This window comes from Perissodus microlepis, chromosome 14 (assembly GCF_051167445.1).
Source record: "Perissodus microlepis isolate ML-2025 ecotype Zambia chromosome 14, ASM5116744v1, whole genome shotgun sequence".
NCBI classification, from domain to species: domain Eukaryota; kingdom Metazoa; phylum Chordata; class Actinopteri; order Cichliformes; family Cichlidae; genus Perissodus; species Perissodus microlepis.
Window position 1 is genome coordinate 30,951,294 of NC_140474.1, and position 21,364 is coordinate 30,972,657.

Here is a 21,364-nt window from a genome sequence, read left to right on the forward strand (position 1 = left end):
GTTAGTGTGTGTGTGTGACCTGTCATGAGCTTATTGTTTGAGAGAATCTGCATGACTCACTTCTGAAGTCCAGGATCTTGGAAAAGGAATAAGGCAATGTCTTTGCCTGAGGATACACATGCCATGCACATGTATGTAACGTGGCAGCCCCCAGCTTAGCGTTGCAAAGATATGTACCTATGTAAGCAGCTAAATATGGCAAATTCTGCAAAAGCAGTTGAAGCTTTCAAGATCAATCAAACTTTTATGAGTCTCCTTTAAAAGTCATGCGCTTTGTGTGTGTACCTGTGTCAGTCCACAAACTGCCTCTAAGTACTGGCACTTACTTTTGGCTCATTTCAAATTGCAAAACACGCGCCGCGAAAAATCCCCCAAGCCACCTGATATATACGATAATGACGTCCAGATGTCATAAATCTGTGCCATACTGTTGGCAGTTTTGCTTCGCTGCTCAGCTAATTTTAGGTCTCCCACTGCAGCGGGGCCGCTCGGTCCTCTTGTGAGACTGGCATGTGCCGTAGGTAAGCAGGTAAATGCGGCAACAGGTTCGTGCTAATCAACTCCCTGTAGACCTGGGCGGGCTTTTGCACAGCAAAATAACAAGGTGACACCTGTCAGTTTCATCTGGCAGCCACGCGGCACCAGAACTGTGATAAGCTGTTCATCCTCCTCGCCTTCTGACACGGGGAAGATCCTCCCTGCTGCTGGTCGGCTGGCTGCCTACAGCTGCAATCTTTTCCGTGTGTGTGTGTGTGTGTGTGTAAGGAAAAGATATGCTAATAAACCTGCTGTGGGCTGCGACCTGGCCAAGAGGTCAAAGTTTTGCCTTTAATGCACTTTTCAGTTGCACGCAAGCAACAGTGGGGCTGTCTATCATGTGCAAATACATGTTACCTATTAGGGTATTAACTGGATTAGTTCATAGATGTAATATGGCCAGAAAGAAAGGGTAAGGTTGCTTTGTAAGGAAGGATTTATTGTGTGTGTGTGTGTTTTTTGTTATCCAGAGCTTGGCTGTGAAGTAAACAAATTACTGCCAAGTCAATGGGGGTGGAAAAAACCAAGCACACCATGGTTCTAATTGATTCCCCTGGGACACTGTATAGTGCAGTTAAATCCAGGAGAAAATAAGAGGCTATTGTATCCAGTATCTGCCTATCTGCTGCTATCTGTTGCTCTGTACATTGCCCAACCTTTACCACCCTTTCCTGCTTCCTGTCACAGCTTCTGGGAAGCAGACACAATAAGAAGCACCATTCCCCATTTTCTTTTTTTTCCTTAACTCCAAGTCTGGTTCTCACTTTCAGCTCTTGAGATAACAACTGAAAGAGTGCATCCATGTCAGGCGCCGGAGAGGGATCTGCCTCTGCAGGGCCAGTATACAAACTTGTTTCCCAGATAACTTTGAAGCGCCGCCGCTCCTGTCATTTTGTGTTTAGCCACCGTTTCATTCCAGGAAGGCGACTTCCTTTAAGCACCGTCACCCTCGAGTCATCCAGTCAGACTCGGCATGCAAGCGTGTATTTCTTACTTAGTTGTCAGTAATCAGAGCTTGAAGTGTTAACATCCCCCTTGCATATATGTGTGTGTGTGTGCATGCGCTCGGAGCGAGAGTGATGGATTGAAGCCAACATGTTGACAGCTGCCAAGTATGCAAAAATAGGCAAGGAGGTGATGTCGTTTACAAAGGAATTATTGCGTTCGCTAGATACACGCTGCGGCTCAATCGATTTCCCCAGGACCGACCGTGTCCCAGCTCAACAGGGAGAATCTCCTGGCAGCGAGGCAGAAAGAGCTATACAGTTTTTTGCCAGTGCTGCCCGGAGCCTTGCTTTTGTGTAATTCCAAGCAATATGAACTCTGAATTTAGATAGCTCATTACCAGCACACTGTATTTTAATTCAGCTGCCCACTGTGTGACTCTTTGTTGGGGGAACCTTTTTGCTGCTTTATTATATCCAGATAAACACACTGTAGGTCTGTAGAGGGGGGGGGGGGGGGGGGGGGGGGGGGCTAAGAGTGTAATATTCAGCCAGTGCAAGAGGCTCCATGCTAACCAGCTGGCTGCTCGGACATCTGCTAGAAAAGTTGCAGGATTAATCAATGCAGGTATTATAATTTATGCCATTCCTTATAGAGCTTCTGCATGTGCAACTGTGTGTGTGTGTGAGCTAGTGCTTTTATGTGTGTGTGTGTAGAGGGGATAAAGACAAGCCAAGAGGATAGGCATTTGAGGATCCCATTAGCAAATAAAAAAGGGGGTGTCAAAAAAATAGAGGCAGATTTATGTCCACTCCGGTGGAGGAGAGCAAGTGCATTATAGGGAGCACTCTATAAATCCTCCAACGAGGCTGTGACACAGTGTGCGGCACAAATCCTGTCCAGTTTGCCACGGCCACGGGGAGGCAAGCCTCAGTGACACGGAGGAACTTCACAGATTTCTTTTTTTCTCTTTTCCACGAACACTTTCTTTCTTTTCCTATTTTTTTTTTCTTTTCTCAGAGCTCTATGCCATTTGTGAAGTAGGAGAGCTTAAGCGGCTGCAGTGATGGAAGAATGCCAGGCCGCTGATCCCGGCACAGTTCCACAAGCATTAGAGACAAAAGACAGAGTGGATAAGTTTAAGGAGAAGGTCGAGAGGTTTTCTGTGATCCCATGAGTGCCGCGGCTAGATTCGCAGGGAGTCTTGTGACTACGGAATAACACAGTTCCTTACAGCATATTGAACTTTGCTCATTAGCGAACAGATGCTGTTTTTATTGCTAATGAGAAATCAAACCTTTGTTCTCTGCCTCAGTGCTAAGGATGGCATGAATATGGGGTAGTGTCGATTGGCTATTTGTTGCTTCCTTTCAAACTTTCATATAAAGCCACAAATGAAAGGAAACTTGGTCTCTGTTATCAGATCTTAGTGTATTCTGCTTGTCCGGGGTATTCCACAGTGGCCTTTACACTTATATTCGCCTACATCTTCACACTATATACAGTATCTTTTTGTTCAGCCTCTTCTGCTTTTGCTCCATTGTTTTTTGAGACTTGGAACGGAAGGTGGGAGGGGCTTTTTGGGAGTCATGGTCTATGTGAGTATGTAGTTCAGTGGCTGACTGAACTGGGTAAAACATACAGTGAGTAGGTGTCTCATCTCTCTCTCTTCTTTCCTTCCTTCTTTCCTTTTGGTTGTTTTGAGTGGTCACAGCTGACCATACTTGGCAGCAAATAGGCAGCCAGGGCCTATTGATTTGCCCTACAGACAGACAGAGAGTGAGACACACACACACACACACACACACACACACACACAGAGAGAGGAAGGCACACAGAAAGGATTTGATCAGAGACGAGGCCAGAGTAGATTTTGCAGAATTAAGTTAGATGCTGCAGTGTCTTTTTTGAGATGCATTTGGAAGGAGCAAAGGAATCAACTATAAAGGGAAAGAAAAAGAAAGGATGGATGGATTCAAGAAGCGGAAAGAGGAATGCAGAAATGAATTATTACCGTATTTAGATTTTTTTTCCTGTGGACATTCACAAAAGTTGTGCAAACACTTCTTTGAAGCGTTTCACCATTTCATGTGATCTTCATCAGCAGATGGCCTGTTATGATGCATTACACACTACTTGGAATGCATTGGTTTACCTTTTCTCTTAGAAGATAAAGCAATCTGTTCCAGTACTCATTACCAAGTGAAAATATAAGAAAAAAAATAAAAGAAATTTAACTACAAAGTGACATATTCCACTATATTCTTGTCCTTTCATCCAAAGATCTGCATATCTCTACTCTTTAAAAGCTCCACCCCAATGCCTTTTCACCCTGGCTTCTTCATGACCACACCTCAGGCTAGTGTTGCTCACAAGTGCATGAAGAAGACAAGTAAAAACATTTCCCCCATCTTCCACTTTAATAAACTGTTGATGTGTTTGCTGCATTTAGTCACACTGATGTGTTGCATTACTTTGCATTACTTTGTTAAACAGAAATTAAAGGTAATTCTTTTTTTTTTCTTTGTCAACACTGATTTTGGAATGGTAGAGTGATGGTTAGCACTTTTGCCTCAGAGCAAGAGGTTTCTAGGTTTGACTCCACCTGCTGGCCGTAGCCTTTGTCAGTGGCACTTGCATGTTCTCTGCATGCTTATGTGGGTTTAATCTGGGTACTGTGGATTCCTCCCACAGTCCAAAGACATGCATTAGTTAGATTAACTGACAATTCTAAATTGTCTGTAGCTATAAGTGAGCTTGAAAAGTTGTCTGTCTCTGTATATTTGCCCTGTGATAGGCTGGTGACCTGTCCTGGGTGCTCTCCACCTTTCACCCTGTGACTCCTGCATGTGCCCTGCTAGGCACTTTAGGGACTTTGTATGTCTGTTAACATAGGGACCATTTAAAGGAACATTTAAGCAACTCTACCTTTGCTGAACAATGGTGACTGTGGTCATATGGGGACAAAATTGAATCTTCTTGCTTCTAAATGGGCTTTCATATTGTCTTTCTGGACACTGGCTAGAAAGCTGATGTTATCTTTAGGCATTGGCTGTCTTAGCCAAAAAAACAATATTGGAAAACACTGTTGTAGTCCAACACACCTACATTACAGGTCTAACCTTTGGTATAAAAGTGCCAATTAATTACCATTAATATGGTACCATTAACATGCTCTATTGCACCGTTATCACTTAGCTGCTACTACTTTGAAAAAAAAAAATCCACTTGAGACACAACAAATACTTTTAATGAATCCCAGGCACTGGTTTGTAAATGCTTGATTTAAATACATAATATTTCCATAACAGTACAACAACTGTCAGTCACTGTAAAGCAGGACCCGTGTTCTCATAAAATAAAAGGAAAAAGAATGAAGAAAACACATTGCATTAAGAAAACTTGTAACTTAAAAAAAATAACAGTTTAATAACACTTGCAAGTGAAGTACTGCTGTTCAGTTGTGTTTCGCATTGATGGCTTTTTTTGTCACCTGTAAGAGTAGAAAACAGTGGAGTCACATGAAGAGGTCGAACATTTTGATACGATCCTGTTCTCACTTCAAGCGCCTTTAAAGCTATAGAGCTTAAGTGCAATTCTGGAGCCTTGCTCTCTCCATTGCTGTTAATTTAACAATGTCAAGTATCAGTGAGTTTTAAATGTGTGAGCTTTGTTTTCAACAATAACAGAAACTGCATCAGGCTGCGGTCTTTTAACTGATTTATTAGTAGAATTTTGTGTGTCTTGATGTCTACCAGATGGTGACTTTCAACTCACATTGACTTTAAAGTACTTATGACACACAGCTGCATGTCTGAATGTGTGCGTGTATGTCTCTCCTTACTGCTACACTTAATCCCCACTTCTTTTGGATTATGAAGTTTAAGTTATTCTAAGTGTCTAGCCAGACCCTCACCAAACTCTCCTGTTGTTTTTGCTCTCATGGACTACAGTGCATACAATAGTCACTTAAGCCTATTCAGCTATCTTAGTGAGGACCTTCACTGACGTAATGGTTTCCCTAGCCCCTTACCCTAACCCTAACCATTAAAAATGAATGCCTAACCCTAACCCTTACCCTAAACCTAACCATAACCTAATTGTAACCCTGACACTAAAACCACATTTTGAGCCTCAAAAAGGCCTTCACACTTGTGAGCACCGGTGTATGTGTCCTCACAAGTGACTGTTGGTTCTCACAAGTATAGTAGAATGCAGATTTCGGTCCTCACAAAGATAGCTAGACAGGAACACACACACACGCTTACGCTCAAGAGCTCTACAATATATTCAAGGAGGTCCTTCTGCCACCTTCAGTCCTCCTTTCATCTATTTGGTCCTGTTTTCCAATCACTTACCTCTAGCCCAATCTCACCAGTGGACTCTCTTCTATTTTTCAGAGAGGAATGATGACACATCCTGAGACACGCACACACAGACACATGCACGCACTGATGAGTAGCAAAGGGTTACACAGACAGATAGTGCCCGACCTGTCCCTCTCCACCAGCTGGGTCTGGCTGACCTCGGAGGAAATGATCAGAGGGAGAAGGCAGAGAGAATTATAGGATGAGTGAGAGGAAAGGGTCAGAGAAAGTTGCAGATCTTTGTCTTTGTGACTCATAAATCTTCACACTTGACAAGTGGAGCACTCTGAGTGGAGAGCGGACTTCAAGAAACGACGCGGAAAAATAGCAAGAGCCTCTGAGGAGCTTAGAGATAAGTCTCTACACTTATTTTTGGCTTTTACTCTGTGATACACATCACCTATCTTAAATATATATCCAAAACATTAATTTCCTATCTGTATTTGCATGGTGCTGTAGGCTACCTTGAGTTGATGTATGTAAATTTTCCAACCAGCCACCATCAGTCCAACAGACGGTGACATGCTCATTTTTCTTTTAACTCTTTTCCCCATAAAGACGACATTTGACGACCTCGCCTGTGTCCTTAATGATGAGTTCTGACACCTCAGTATACACCAGTAAAGATGCAGTTTGACAACCATTAGAATAGTTGCTGGGTTTTTCCAAGGACAGCTGCATAGGCAGAAATCACCCTCACTAACACTGATGCAAGCCCAGTCATTTTGTTCTATAAGCAGGCCTGGAATGTGACAGAAACCAATGACAAAAACAGCTTCAGGTGAAGATGGGAGGGTTGATCAAAATATTGTGACTAATGCTGGTATTAGTAGACAGAAACATTTACATTCCAGGTTTACCCTTAAATAAACTGCCTTTGTAGGTTAAAAGTAACAGTTTCAGAATTGGTATTGGTATACAACAGTGGCCCTGAATTTGCTTGGTAGCAGCTTGATAGCTTCAAGGGTTACTTTATGAGCGACAAAATGACAGTAAAGAAGATTCTAAATGAAGCTGAATGAAAGGAAGTCCTCTAAAAGAACAAACAGGTGCGGATAATGCATGCTTTTCAATGATCAGTGTGCGTACCATGTAAAAATTGCTGGTCAAAAGCTAAGCAAAGTGGCTAGGTCACCTGGTAAACTTCTTCTTCTTCCACTGTTGCTTTGCTGTATATTATTATACATTGACCGTACATACTAGTTTTCCATGACTATATGTTGCACAGGATCGTACAGTTGCATATGACTCACCACTTTTAAGCTTAGTATATCTTCATACAGAGACAAGTTAATTACTTAACCCACTGAAGTCTTAAGAATGCAGACAAATACAATAACAGAAAAGCTGCAGTACATACTGGTCAAGAGGAAGGAAAGTATGTATTGTTCATGCTCAGAGTGCTGTTAGAACATTTTGTCCTGCTCTATTAAATGTAAAGTTAGGCTAAATATTTAGTATTTTGAGAACTACTGTGAACATTTTTTTGGCCTTGATCAGTTAGTTACCAGAGACTCTAAGATCTTATTGATTCTCCCCAAACAGAAGCTCTAATAAATCAAACATTTTTTACTGCGTCTTTTGTGCTGAAGAAAAATTATATAACACGATGAAGCATAGTTCCCAAATTTGGAACTTTTACTTTAAGAATGAAGGGCTCCTTTATTAAACTGTTAAATAAGACAGAAAAAGGTCTGGTTGGTGCTGATCTGGTGCTTGCTTCAACACACAGATGTGTTGTAGGAGCGGGAGGAAGGTTATTTGAGTTTCACTGCATATTCAGGTCAGCCCTGCATGAGTGTTAGCTGATTCTTTCAGCAGGGCAAGCAGCAACACATGCTCCTCATTGTCAGTCTACACAGACACGCACCACACACAATCCTCATTAGAAGCCATCAGTATTTGCTCTTGGTTTGCTGAGGTTGATGATCTTCCACTGGTATTGGGCTGGGGCTGCCGGTACACACATATTAATTAAGCAGTAATTGTTGTTTTCTCCGTTAGTCCACAATCTCTCAAAGCGCCCCGCACAAACACGAGCATGCAGCGCACAAGCGGGGTAGCGTGCAAGGAAGTCCCTGTGTGATTTTTCCTTGATGATTGTGTTAAGTGATCATCAGTTGCTGCCTGTTCTTCTATCTGTGCTCAATTTCAATTAATCTGTCCATTTCCCCCATGAAGGCAACAGTTGTCATCCCATATGCTAGCCACTTACAGGCCTGAGCAGACGCTGGCCGGGTTTATACGTATACAACCTAAAAATTCATGTACACACACACACACACACACACACACATGCAAACACATAGGCCCTCACAACTGCTTTCCTGCGGCAGTGCATAAATAAAACAGCTTTTCTTTGTCTTTATACTTGTGGATGCGTCGACTCCTGAGGCTCGGGGCCTTTTTGGCAGTTAAACCTTACATCTGCAGGGGGTCTACAGATATGCCTGCCCTGATAAAACACATGTTATTTAGTGCTGCTTCTTATAAGTTAAAGTGCCAGTGCCCCTGGTGTTAATCCAGTCTGCCAGCAGATGCTCCAGAGTCTGTCACCCTTCTGCAGCAGTTATAATTGGTAGTGACTGGATATGAGGTCTGCCTAGCCTAAACCTGTTTCCCTACATTACCCCTGTTCTGGCATTATCAAAGCGTTGTCACCATTTTTTTATTATTATTTGCTGAAATAGGAGTCATCATGAATTTCTAACACACAAAGAGCTGGATGCCAAACATCTAGTCTTGCTATTATCAAGCCTATGTATATTTAATACGGGCTGATGCATCACAGATCAGTATAAACGCTTCGAGAGCAGCCTCGGTGCTGTTGTTTGGATGGGAGAAAGTGTTGTTTTCATTTTCCTTTTAGAAATATCCCACCCTCCCAGAGAACTGCACGACAGCAGACGAGTTATAAACAAGCAGACGTGGAGCGAGTGCTGGCGCTGTCCTTGGTGCTGAAATGAGCCAATGACACTCGGAGAGAAACTGCATTAACGGAGCCATCCATTGTGCTGAAAGCAGACTTGCCGGAAGATTTTTTTTGTGTGTGTGCGTGTCTCCATTAGCTCATTTGCATACACCGGCATGCAGAAAGATTGGAGGGATAGAGGAATGTGAGAACACACCGGGGACCTGACAGTCTGTCACAGTGAGGATAAGGCTGAGCGGTGATTGATGAGTGACAGATGGACGGGTAAAAATGGCCAGGAAATGTGCAGCATCTAAATGTTAATGCTAAGCAGTGCTCTTTGTTTTTTGTTTTTTTAACACGTAGCCGTTACATAGGGAGATGCGGCATGACGATGATGCGTGTCTAGGCGATGAGTTATTATTCGCGAGGGTCCGCGACTTTCTCCAGTATCGGGGACCACAGAGCCAAGAACCATAAAGCATCTAAAAATAGAGTTCCAACAGTCTGAAGTGCACTGATTTGTTGCCAGTGATTCTCACACACAGTCTGCTAGACATATTTTCAACCTGCTATAGAAATCTAGGCACAATGATCCATGAAATCCCACATCCTTGTGATGAGTTTGTGGGGAGGTGTGTGTATCTGCACGTGTTAAAATATATGAAAGGCCTCGGCTCGAAACTTCAAAGTTGTCCATGCACGCTAAAATCCCTCTTTCCAAGAAATCTGTAGCAACCGTGTTTACTCACATGATTGCATAGGAACACACACGCGCACACACAACTTGCACAGGTGGAGCATTTGAACAGGTGGGGCAAGAATTATGTAGAAGGGCTGTCACGGATGCAGCGATTTTATCCCTCTGCTGTAACTGGGCCACTGATGCACATGTCCACGCACACATATACAGACACACTCTTTGAGCGCCTTCTCTTCCCTCTGTTGAGGTGCGTTCCCTCTGGCTGTTGCACAACCTCAGTAATTGCATGGTCAAATGTGTGTATGTGTGTGTGTGTTTACCTGCGTCTAGGTCGAATCCTGAGGGACGTGAACTCTGTTGGGTTGTTTCATTTTTTAACGGGACGCTTGGGGCCTCATCACCAAGGTGCTCCTGTCTCACTCCCTAGGAAAAAAAAAAAAAAGAAAATAGGAGGAAAAGGGGAGAGCGAGCGCAGCACTGAGGGTACCTGTCAGCTCTTATAGGAGCCCAACACGCACCAAAAAAATCACACAATTTGAAGCTCCACATCCTCACATGTTTATTGTGATTTAGACCAGCTGTCAGGCCGTGGCGGCTGTTTTGGCTCATATCTGTGTCCTGTATCTCTTCATCCTGTGCTCCAGCCCCCACTTGCAGACAGCAGCCAGGCTGTAGCAGCTCCCCTCCTGGTTACCAGGAGGAGGATCTGGGTCAATGTGTACCACCTCCTCCCATCGCTTTGCTTTCTCTCACTCCGCCTTGTTCCTCTTCTGTTCTATCTGCCTCCATCTTACCCTCACGTGTGCCTCTTCCTTGTCTGTCTTTGTCTGATCTCTGAGTCACTAATATCAGACATTCGACATCTCCTCTTTTTGTTTTATGTCTTTCTTTCTTTCTTTTTTGTTTTTTAATCTATAGTCTTCATCAGTTTCCATGCTCCCGCTGGGTTTTTTCCTGGTGTAGCATTAGCATGGTGGTAATTACCGGCGGCGAGGCTTAGCCAGGTCTTATCACACTGTTCTCTCCTTCCCTCAGGATTCGTCTATCCCCTCTCTCTTTCACATTCAGTTCCTGCCTCGTTTACAGAGGACCCCACTGAGATCCCACTTTTGGAAGGGCATTGGGTTAAGGACAGTTAGAAGCTCAAATTTTAATCCGACTTTTGTTCTAGTTTTTGTTGACTTGATTAGACTGTGCTTTATCAAGGCTAAACATACCCAGGGGAGACTGAGAAAAAGAAGCAAAGCAATAATATTAGAGCCCCACTGATAAAGTGGCATATTTCAGCTGTGACCGTACTGGCGTATTTGGCATACTTGTAGCACACTATAAAAAACAAAATTGTGCAGAAAAAACACATGCTTGGGGCCATTGAGATATAAAGTCATCACAAAAAAGAAAAGAAAAGGAGAATAATTTTGCAATCACAGCACATTTGCCAATTTTCTGACAAATTAAAGGAAAAAAAGAAGAAAGTGTCAGAGTAAATTATAAATTGGCCATAAGAGTGAATGTGAGCATTAATTGTTTTTTGTATCTGTTAGCATTGTGATAGACTGGCAACCCCTCCCGGGCATATCCCGCATCTTCTTGGTGGCACCTATTTAAGTCCCACCTGAATTGCAAAAGTGAAAGACCAAATAGTTGATCAAAATGATTAGACCCCATTAATGTAGACAATGCAGTTCTGGAAGAGACTGTTTTTAAGGTTTTCCCTTAGAGCTAGGCGATAGAACGATAACGATATGTATTGCGAAATAACTTTTTCTCGATAGAAAAATTAAACTATTGCGATAGGCCTCATCTCTCTTGTCCTCTTAAAAAAAAAAAGAAGAACAGCCAATCCAAATTAACTAGTGCAGAGCCGAACCAATCACAGCCGCAGCGTCACGTCACGTGACTTGTTACGTACAGCACAAGTGCCAAGCCGCACATGTGTATTTGTTTGGGAAGCAGCCAGCCGCCGTGCCGCCCAGGTAATGGAGGAAATGAGTGTGCCGACTAGAGAAAAATCAACCGAGAGCGTGACCGAAGGTTACCGAAGAGAAAACAGATGATGGTTCCAATGCCGGAGAGATTGTCGAACGGAAGAGTCATAGAAGTTCCGTAGTGTGAAGGTATTTCAAGTGTGACAAAAAACAGAGTAGCGCGCACTGTAAATTGTGCCGAAAGCAAGTCTGGAAATACAATAAACCGGTGCATGCTCAATCTCTGACTGGAAGCGCTAATTCGTCATTCGGCTTTTGTCAGACTAAAGTAACTGTTAAAACTGTTTGAAAAGCTAAGCTATACAACAAGGAGATATTGAGAATTTCCTTTTAGTTCTCAGTTTATTTGATATTGACAAAAGTTAGTCAATTTTGTCTGTTCTTCTGTAAAACAAACTAAGATTTATTTTTAGAATTAATATTTTGTTTCTAAGTGGAATTGACAATTTAGTAGCCTGTTTTGTTTGTTCTGTTTTGAAACTTAAACGCTTTAGCGGCTGCCTTTTGTGTAGTTTGCAATATTTGTCTTTATTTAGCTGAAAAAGTCTCATGTTCCTTAAGTACATCTACCCTGTTGAACTTATTATGGGAAATAAATATTTAAATCCAAACAAGCTGCTGATTATTTCACATTTTACTTGTGAGCAACGGCACATTTAAATCTTACAAATATAGTTATTTGGCTTATATCGTGATATATATCGTTATCGCCTGATATGAAAAAAACATATCGTGATGTGAAAAAATCTTATATCGCCCAGCTCTATTTTCCCTTAAATTATTATCTAAAAAACCGAATCCCCCCCATAAAACAGTATTCATTAACCTATAATTCAAACATTTGTGTCCTGGGTTTGAACTGGGTTCTTCCTCTTGAGGATTTGCATGTTCTCACTCTGCCTGTGCTTGTTAGATTAACTGGAGATTCCAAATTGGCTGTAGGTGTGGATGTGAGTGTGACTGGTTATCTGTTACTCTGAGTTAACTAGAAACCTGCAGTATGTTGAATTCAGATCTTCAGATCTTATTTTCATACCCATTTAAAACCATGAGTGGACTCCTTTTCCCCCTTTGTCATACATAATAAAGAAGGTGCTACATTCGTTCATGGGGCACTCAAAAATGCTTCACAGGACACACACACACTCTTTTCCAAGCCCTTGTCCCCCCCCCCCAACTCTCCTTCGCTCTCACTGCCCTCTATTTGAATATCTTGTCACTTGGATACACTGCGTGTTAACATGGATGCCTGCATGTGTGCGAAGGTCACTTATTTTTCTAGCCAGCACAACATTATTAAATCATGAGTCCACCCACCGCTCTTGCTTGTTTACTGTTTAGCTCTCAGGTTTTGTTGGCTGTGTGTGTGTGTGTGTGTGTGTGTGTGTGTGTGTGTGTGTGTGTGTTTTGGTGTGCGTTACTGATGTGTGCTGGAAAGACGGGTGTTTTTTGGTGTGGTCATGCATGTGCATAAGTGTGTGTGTGTGGGACCGGACCCCCTTGAGTTCTCATTATGGTGAGAGTGGATGGCCGAACCCAGGCTTAACATCTGTTTCTGAGAGTGGAGGGGCCCCACATCGAGCCAGCGAACGCCCTGAGAGAAGAGGCTGCTTTTACCTGAATACCAAAGCCACATCGCCGCACCTCGCTCTGCTGTTAGCTACTGATCTTTAATTCAACTGTTAAATGCCGGTCTCCATTACTGATAGCACTGTCACATCACGCTGCAGAGAGCATTTTCCCTATCTAATATTGTTATTCAGTTTATATTTTCCATCAGGTGACAGGTTGCTAGGACACTGTCATTAATATTAAAACAACCCTGCGATGGGAAACAAATGTAGCGCTTCTGAGCTGTATGAATGTTTAAACAATCGTTTATATCACATTTATAATACATTGGTAAGCAGATGTTGTTAATGTCAACAGCTGGTCTTCTACTCTGTCACATAAGTAGAAAAAAGAATAGCAAAGCACAGGTCTGACTGTAAGTTGATAAATGCTGTGCATTGAATTATATCATACTGTACTCATACATTTTTTATATCTAATCTTTGTATACTGCTTGTTTTATAAACAGATTTTATTTTATTTAAAACTGGTCTGTTCCACATTAGGCTTCTTTAATCTGTAACTTAACAGAAACGCTGGGTTGGATCTAAATGTCGGAAGTGATTAAACCCAATAACATGAAGGTGTTTAACAACCTGTCGTCATGTTTGTCCTCCTGAGTAAAGACAAAGAGAAAGTAAACACAGTGACACCTGCCAGAGGAAGGGGATACATTTCAACATTGTAGGTTAAACAAGGACTACAAGCTGGTAAAACTTGTGGTCTTAACACTGGAGGAACACAAATTACTTCTCACGGAAGCGTTAATATTTCAATCGACCACATTAAAACAATATGACAATGCTGAGCTGGAAAATGTCTTATTTTGAAAATTAAACTTCATTTCCCTTTTTATTCTTTTGTACATAAAGTAAAATAAGATCCCAGTGTGTTCTTCTTCTTTTATTTATCAACAGAGCAAAAATCTATTATTTATTCAGCTCGCTTATTATACATTATTGGTAGCTGGGAAGGGGAGCAGAATATAATATTTTTCGCTCTGTTGTTCCTAACGATTAATAATTACTTATGAAGGTGGTGAAGCTGACATTCCAAGTTATGATATGAAATAATAAACTTATTATTAAAATGCATCCCAAACTGCACTTAGGTGGAAACCTAGATATTACATCTATACGTGACTGTTCAACATCTAATGGTTGAAGGTGGTTGGAACGAGCTAAACTCTTCAGTTTGTTTTTTTAGGTTAATTCTCAAAACTACAATATTAAATCAACAAGGCAAAACAAGCAAGTGAATAGTCAGTCCATAATTATTGATTCAAATTTGAATGTTTGATTTCAGCATGATGCGTTAGAAATGCACCCTTGTCTTTCTGATCCCTGGTGCTCCTTGCCGGACTTTGTAAACAAGGATTCCCTTTGATAAATAAAAAAGATAATGATGAAACAAGCCCAGGCAATGAATAATAAAAGAGATTTTGGATTCAATCCAATTCAATTGTATTTATATAGCAACAACAGTTGCTTCAAAGCACTTTATATTGTAAGGTAAACACCCTACAATAATTGAGTAAATCCCCCAAGTATTTCGGGGTCTTGTTCATGAGTGATGGGAGAAGGGAACAAGAGATCGACAGATGGATTGGTGCTGCGGCTGCAGTGATGTGGACACTGTACTGGTCCGTCGTGGTGAAGGGAGAGCTGAGTGTAAGCTGCCGAGTTTAAGCCAACCAGTAAACTGAGAGCCGAAGCTTTCAGTTTAGTGAGAGCCGAAGCCAGCCACCCTTCCCCCAAAGGATGGCTGGCCTCTCCCTTAGAGATAGGGTGAGGAGTTTTGCTCCCATCCAGGAGGGGCTCAGGAAAGAGCTGCTGCTCCTCTACATCGAAAGGAGCCAGTTGAGGTGGCTCGGGCATCTGAAAGCATTCCTCCTGGGCGCCTCCTGGGTACCTGTTCCAGGCATGTCCCACATGGAGGATGCCCCGGAGCAGACCCAGGACACGCTGGAGGGATTATATCTCTCAGGTGCCATGGGAATGCCTTGGTGTTCCCCCGGATAGTCTAGAGGAGGTGGGCGGGGAGAGGGAGGTCTTGGCTTCTCTACTTAGGCTGCTGGCCCCACATGAAGAAGATGGATGGATGGATGGATGATATGCAAAGGGGCGCATAAACACATTGTGACTGAAATGGGTGAGTAAGAAACCCTCAGTGCATCATGGGAATCAGCCAGCAGCCTAGGCCTATTGCAGGGTCACCTGATGCAGCACTAGTTATATACCTTATCAAAATGGAATCTTTAAGCCTAATCTTGAATGAAACATGCTGGTCGGTATTCTCTTCGTCCGCATGGCTACTTGTTGCTTTCTGTTCCATTTGCCCGAACTGAACTTGGTAAAAGAGCTTTTGTCCATTTAGCACCCTTGGCCTGGAACAAACTGCAGAAGGAATGGAAAATGACTGAATTCATTTCATTAAGTGCTTTTAAATCTAAACTACGAATCCTTGAGGCCAAGTCCATAACATGCAACTGTTTCAATTAGATTGATTGTCATTTTAACTGACTTTTTTATTTGAATTTTATTGAATTTTATTTTTTATTTTATTTGTATTCTTTCACTTATTGTTGCATGTGTGTTGTTGCGGCCTGTGTTTGAGTAATTTCTGTAACTGTGAGACATCTGCTGCTGCCTATCTTGGCCAGGTCTCCCTTGAAAAAGAGGTTTTTAATCTCAATGGGATCTTCCTGGTTAAAGAAAGGTTAATAAATAATAAATAAATAAATAAAATAAGCCTAATCTTAAAAGTCAAGAGATCGTCTGTCTCCTGAATCCAAACTGGAAGTTGGTTCCACAGAAGAAGGTTCTGCCTCCCATTCTACTTTTAAAGATCCTAGGAACCACAAGTAAGCCAGCAGTCTGAGGGGGAAGTGTTTGATTGGGGTGATACGGTACTATGAGGTCTTTAAGAATAGATAGGGCCTGATTATTCAATACCTTGTATGTGAGAAGAAGGATTTTAAATTCAATTCTGGATTTAACGGGAAATGAAGAGAAGTCACTATGGGAGAAATATACTTTCTGTTTCAAGTCCCTGTCACTAATCCTGCTGCAGCATTTTGTATGAACTGAAGGCTTTTCAGGGAGCTTTTAGGGCAGCCTGATAATAATGAATTGCAATTCTCCAGTCTAGAAGTAATAAATGCATGAACTAGTTTTTTAGCATCACTCAGAGACAGGATGTTTGCAAGATGCAAGAATGTGAGAAAGCAGTCCTACATATTTGTTTAATATACCTGCTGAAAGACCCTGGTTTAACATAGGAGATGAAAAAAATCTTCATCCCTGTTCCTTAGTGGAAAGCAACCCACTAAGGGACAGGGAGAATATACAAAAAAGTCCCAGTTGACCTGGAGATTTAACCCTACAACAGCTTGACTGTGAGGCAACAGTGTCTGGCCTTCCCGGATTCCAATCCAATTAACTTGCCAGAGACTGATCCACGGAGTGGGACGCCACAACACTGCTTGAATTGAACCCGCAACAGGTGCCCTTGTGCCTACATGCCTTTCTTTAATGGGCCTCATGGGTTCCATGTCCATAGTGCAGTGGTGCAGAGCTCTTTTAGTAGAACGTAACCATATAATGCAACCAACTTGCATTATATGCTCTATGCTGTCGGTAGATCATAACCCCTTAACAAAGGATTGTAATTCTAGCCATTAGGTGGGATTTTTTTAAAAACAGTTACAGCCATTTTCCATATCAAACTTAGGATCCATTATCATTTAAAAACTGGCGGCTCTTGCAATTAGCCCGTTACCTTGTGAATCAGTAACAAGATCTAATTACTGATATGAATGCATTAGTTCTGTCATCTACTTTGCAGGCGTTTAGACACCAGCTGGTGTTTACTGCATTTCCTGAAGAATATCAAACGCACCTGGTGGATATGTTCCCTACATTCGACATGTGTAATAGTCAGAAAAATAAGCTGAAAAACAATGTTAATAATCACCTTGAAATTTGCTCTTGAAAGCACAAAATGATCTACCCGAGCCATCACCACATCAGATTCTCCTGAGTCATAGAATACATTCTGGAGATATGAAACAATCCATCTCTGCCTCATAACTGTGAAGAAATGTCAACTAATCTAATCTCCCTCCACATCTAAAAACAACAACAACAAAAAAAAATTACACTTTTATGTTCATGGAATACAGTGTGAGTGAGTCTTTTTCTCACTCACACACATACTGATGCACACATGCACTTAAATATCAGTGACTCCTCTCCTTTTAAGCTTTGCTGTGGGTCCAGAAACAAATAGATTATATCTAGCTGTGTGGCATTTCCCAGGTGGTATTTTCAAGAACTCGAGTGTTGGCCACCTGATGCTCGAGAACATATGAAATGGCTTTTTGTGTATGTGTGTGTGAGAGAGTGAGAGAGAGACATGCGGTGCTGTTATTCCGTGCCCTTTCTGAGTGGTGTCGAGTCTCTTTCCATCTGTTTGAATAGTGACAGTTCTCCCCCGCTGCCCACACCCAAGAGAGCCGAACACCTGTAGAGAGGCACGCGCACACACGTTTGCATATAGACACATCTTAGCTGTTGACTCTCTCCTCCACCTCTTAGATGGCCCCTTCTTCTTTTTTTCCCACTTCTTTTTATTTACCCAACTCCAGTTTGTACCCTTCACTTTGCATGTGTATATGCTGATGTTTGTTGTGGTGCTCCACTGTGTAGCAAATGACTTGTCCCCGGCTGGGTGGGTAATTTTCCAGTGGCATTGGTGCTTTCATCCATGCAGTCTCTCGGTGTGCTGTGTTTATGAATTGACATCGTAATCACTCCTTTGCCACTTTCTCTCCATTTCCCGCACCTCGGGAGGGGAGGCAGGAGGGTCTCAGGTTTATATGCAGATGCTGAAAAAAAGAAAAGAAAAAAAGAAGATGGAAATCTGTGACAGAGTGTTTCAGAGGCCGGTAACAGCGTGGAATAGGTGAGCGACTGACTGACAGGATGAAATTGAAATAGGAAGAAAGTCCAGGAGAAAGAGACAGAGGGGGAGAGAGAAAGCATGACTCGCAATGAAGTTGAGAAAATTGGATGGAGATTTTTGTCAAATCACATTTGACGATTCTATCTGTTGAATTTTTATATAGATAAATGTCTGCATTTTAATGTCTAGAATGAAAGGAAGAACCAGTTTCCTCTGTTGACATTTACCATCTGTAGCTGTCGGTGCTTGACAGCACAATGGCTGATTTGCGGGAAAACACTGAGGACCTTTTTAATCAAAGCGTGAGCTGAACAAGTTTTGAATATGTGTGTCAGAACTGCCACGATGAACAAGAAAGTTAGTATTTGGTACTCACCTTTATGCAGTCAGCGATCATAAATAACGCTTGTTCTACATCCATCTGCTTGTGCAAGTACAGGCTGATTTAAATACAGGAGCAGTTGCACTGTGCTGTACATGGTTAGTCACTTTGAAGGTAACTTTTTCCTAGATGAATGCAGCAGCCGGAGTAGATTAAAAGGAAAAAACATGACAGACAACAGTATCAAGCAACTCTGATGCTGTGTTCCGAGTTATTATTCATCTCTGGCTCTCTTCCACAGTCCTTTTTTGTCCCATCTTTAGGACAGATAGGCCTCCCTGAGCTTGGCCCTGTGCAGGTTTCTTCCTGTTAAAGAGAGTTTTTCCTTGCCACTGTCGCCAAGTGCTTTCTCATGTGGTGTCATCTGATTGTTGGGGCTTTCTCTGTAATATTGCAGGTTTTTACCTTACCGTATAAAGCAAATGAGAAAAAAAAACTAATTAAGCTTCTGTTGCTTATGACTTTGAATATTTCACATATAAATATATCTGGAATCACATCACAGCCATTAGCCAAAAGATGACAAATACCACCAAAAGATGGTATTTGGCAAGTAATTATAAGAATCAGCAAAAATTCGCCCTACTGGCGTTTTTCCTAGGCCTGTAACACACTTGATATATTTACAGTTAAAGAAAACATATTTAACCTCCTAGGACCTGGAGTCCACATTTGTAGACAACACATTTTGGGTAGACCAAAATACTAAATTTTGCTCTACAAGGGCCTGATATCCACTTACGAGGACATTATACTGCCACTGTTCTATTGAAATTTAAAACGAATGCCCTCTTATGTGGATCTCATTTTTATCAGAAAAAAAAAAGTCAGGTAATTTTTTGTTTTTACATTCATCAGGTCCCAATCAGCCCCAATAGCAAAGAGAAATTGAAAATGCATGCCATAAAAGAGAATACGGGTCTTAGGAGGTTAATAACTAACAATTTGAGCCATGCAAAAGGAGGGCGTAACTAATAAGACAAATAAAACAAAATACCTCATCCTGTATGTGTTTGTGTGTGTCGGTATATCATTGTTGGCTATTTACACTGATTGTCAAGCATACCTTTTTTGTTATTTTCGAATGCTGATCTATCTATAAATAATAATCCTAAATAGCTTAATTACTACTAAATAGGATTTTGAGCAGCATTTAAAACTATGACTTTCAATACTTTGCTACAAGTCAGACACTTTAACTCTCATATTAATATCAATAATAGTTTTTTTAGTTGTACACACAGAAATGAGGATAGAAATGACTGAAAAGGTGATAGTTGCAGACTTTTATGTCCATCATGGTTCATGGTTTACATTCGTAAAAACGGCTGTTGATGAGCAAGACCTGATCATACAGTTTCCATATACAAACACTGAGAAAGAAACAGTCCTATTTATTTGAAATAAACATTTTAGTCAATCACCATATAGATAATATAAATTTTGGTACTCTATGTAGTTTATAGGCTAAGGCTCATCAGGATTCGTCTAGGAGGAAATTCGGAAACAAACATACAGATGCAAATAGGCTACAATCATTATAGTATGATAATGATGTGGTCTCAGTATTAAAATGAGGCTGCAAGCTCAAACTTTATAAGGAACCAAACAATTCAAACACAATACGAGACACATACGAAGATTTAGCGTATGTGTCTTCATTAGGATTAACTAATTAAGTTCATTCAGTGCAGACCGACAGCATCTGAGTGTTGAATAAGGATGTATTCATCCTCCTCCAGCTGAAAGACTTACACAGCATCAGTCATGTTGGGGTTTGTTTGTCTCATTCACATTTCTACCTGTACATAACGCCCTCTATATAACACAGCTTATTTGTTCCTGTGGTCGCGTTGCATGTGCACACACTGTCAAACAAAATCTGAGATATTCTATTGAAATAAGCACTTTGAATCAGAGTGGGTAAATCTGTATGAGCTTATGCTGAAGGTGAAGAAGCAACACAAAAAATTAAAAATGTCTTGTTTTCTTAAAACCTTGATAGAATGTGAAGTAGGGGATGGTTGTTTTCCTCTGATCGCCACTACTTTGAAAGCATGCTTTCCATCCCCTGTGGGAAGGCAGCTGGATTACCTTTGTTTTCAAGTGCTCCGTGCCACTCCTAGCTGCTGCAACTGAGCCTTCAGTAACAACCCCGGCTGGCTTTGTTGGGTCTTCTTACATTCAAACTCCTTTTTTTTGTCTGTCCTGTATTCTCTCAAGTCCCTGAAGCTGCATGATGAAATATAGAGGTACAGTTAGCAGCGTCGAGACACTGAGGCAATAGGAAAGGGATTAAAACCTTCACCCTGTGACACTGTCACAGATGCCTTTTGATGTGAAAGCAATTGGCTCATCCAGTGCCATGTAGCAGAAAGGAATAAAAACCTAATCATACTTATAATGTCTGACAGCCTGATATGCAAACACATACAGTTTAACATGTGTGCATGGGAAAATTTCAGTTTCTCTCCTCTGATCTTTCTAACACTCTCTTTACGTCTGTCTCTCTGACTCAGCTGCCTTTTTTCTGACTTGCTTCTTATAGGCACAGTGCTTCATTGTTTACAGCAGAATAGATCTCTTTATTTGAGGGATTAAAACGATTACGATCCCCATTTTTTTACAGCACGGATCGCGATTGAGTCTTTTTTTTTAACCTTTCCCCACTTTTGTCCCAATGTCACGGGCAAAGCGGCAGAGAATTCAAGGTCTTATTCAACAAATTCAGTTAATAAAATACCAACCAGGAGGAGAAAGATGGTAGTTAATAGCAGAGGGGATTTGAGCTGGTAGCAAGAGATTAGGGTGCAGTGTTTTACTGGGCCAATTCTCTTGGAGTCATTCGCTGTCCCCTCCGTTCCCATCTCCTGGGTTTATGGACAGGAAGGTGTTCATAAAGTTACATGGGTGAATGGATGCAGGATGGAAGGAGTGTCATCCTCATATGTGTGT

At 41.6% G+C, this 21,364-nt stretch overlaps 1 protein-coding gene across 1 annotated transcript in view; it reads left to right on the forward strand.

Moving 5' to 3' along the window:
• The window catches only part of LOC146374219 (calsyntenin-2-like), a 314,916-nt gene that overhangs the window by 1,199 nt on the left and 292,353 nt on the right, over positions 1-21,364 (forward strand). The gene's annotated exons all lie outside the window — the stretch shown is intronic.